Raw genomic sequence first — 2,171 nt, 5'->3', positions numbered from 1 at the left:
AGTGTTCTGGAATTCCCACTTTTCTCAATGTTACCCATAGTTTGTTATGATCCACACAATCAAATGCTTTTGCATAGTCAATAAAACATAAACAAACATCTTTCTGGTATTCTTTGCTTTGAGCCAAGATCCATCTGACATCAGCAATGATATCCCTCATTCTGCATCCTCTTCTGAATCCAGCTTGCATTTCTGGAAGTTCTCTGTCAATATATTGCTGCAACTGTTCTTGAATTATCTTCAGTAAGATTTTACTTGCACATGATATTAATGATATTGTTCGATAATTTCCACATTCTGTGGGATCACCTTTCTTTGGAATGGGTACAGATGTGAATATCTTCCAGTCAGTTGGCCAGGTAGCTGTCTTCCAAATCTCTTGGCATAACTGAGTGCCTCCAGCAGGGCATCCATTTACTGAAACATCTAAATGGGTATTCTGTCAATTCCTAGTGCCTTGCTCTTCACCAATTCCTTCAGCGCAGTTTCAACTTCTTCCTTCAATATCATTGGTTCTTGATCATATGCCACCTCCTGAAATGGAGGAAGATTGACCAGCTCTTTTTAGTACAATGACTCCGTGTATTCCTTCTGTCTTCTATTGATGCTTCCTGAATCATTCAATATTTTGCCCATAGAATCTTTCAATATTCCAACTCGAGGCTTAAATTTTTTCCTCAGTTCTTTCAACTTGAGAAATGTCAAGCATGTTCTTCCCTTTTGGTTTTCTGACTCCAGGTCTTTGCACATTTCATTACAGTAATTGGCTCTGTCTGGTCGAGCTGCTTTTTGAAATCTTCTGTTCAGCTCTTTTATCTTGTCATTTCTTGCATTTGCTTTAGCTACTCTTCACTCAAGGGCAATTTTCAAAGTCTCTTCTGACATCCATTTTGGTCTTTTTTTCCTTTCTTGTCTTTTTAATGACCTCTTGCTTTCTTCATGGATGATGTTCTTGATGTCATCCCACAATTCTGGTTTTTGGTCATTAGTACTCAATGCATCAAATCTATTCTTTAGATGGTTTCTAAATTCAGGAATGATATATTCCAGGTCATATTTTGGCTCTTGTGGACTTGTTTTAATTATCTTCATCTTCAAGTTGAACTTGTATATGAGCAGTTGATGGCTGTTCCACAAACAGCTCCTGGCCTTGTTTTGGCTGAAGATACTGAACTTGTCCATCACCTCTTGCCACAGATATAGTCAATCTGATTCCTGTATACACCATCTGGTGAAGTCCACATGTATAGCCACTGTTTGTGTTGTTGAAAAAAGGCATTTGCAATGAATAAGTCCTTGGTCTTGCAAAATTCTATCATGTGGTCTCCAGTATTATTTCTGTCACCAAGACCAGATTTTCCAACTACCAGTAATTCTTCTTTGTTTCCAACTTTTGCATTCCAGTTGCCAGTGATAATTAACACATCTTGATTGCATGTTCGATCAATTTCAGAATTTGGTAAAAATCTTCGATTTCTTCATCTTTGGCTTTGGCAGTTGGTGTGTAAATTTGAATAATCATATTAACTTATTGTCTTCCTTGTAGGCGTATGGATATTATCCTATCACTGACAGCATTATACTTGAGGACAGATCTTGAAACATCCTTTGTGATGGTGAATGCCACCCCATTCCTCTTCAAACTGTCATTCCCAGCACAGGAGATCATGTGCTCATCTGATTCAAAATGGCCAAAACTGGTCCATTTCAGCTCACTAATGCCTAGGACATCAATCCTTATATGTTCCATTTCATTTTTGACAACTTCCAATTTTCCTAGATTCATACTTCATAAATTCCATGTTCTGATTATTAATGGATGTTTGCAGCTCTTTCCTCCTCAAATTGAGTTGTGCCCCATCAGCAAATGTAGGTCCCAAATGTTTTACTTTATTCATATCATCATCTACTCTGATGATGCAGCTCTTTCCCAGTTGTATTTTGAGTGCCTTCCGACCTAAGGGGCTGGTCTTCCTGCACTGTATCGGACAATGTCTGATGTAAAGATTACATTACCACTGTGGAAATACTGGTATTAGCCTGTCATCTGTATCTTAAGTGCACAATTCAGTGTCCTTTCCTCAATATTATCATGCTGGTCACAGACTCTTTCCATACCATCCCTCCCTTTACCCATATCCACAATACTACATTACCATTAGGAGCTCTGG

Source organism: Orycteropus afer, unplaced genomic scaffold, assembly GCF_000298275.1.
Source record: "Orycteropus afer afer isolate SDZICR_OR568_19922 unplaced genomic scaffold, OryAfe1.0 scaffold00001, whole genome shotgun sequence".
Classification (NCBI taxonomy): domain Eukaryota; kingdom Metazoa; phylum Chordata; class Mammalia; order Tubulidentata; family Orycteropodidae; genus Orycteropus; species Orycteropus afer.
The sequence above is the reverse complement of the archived record's forward strand: the minus strand, read 5'-3'. Positions refer to the sequence as shown.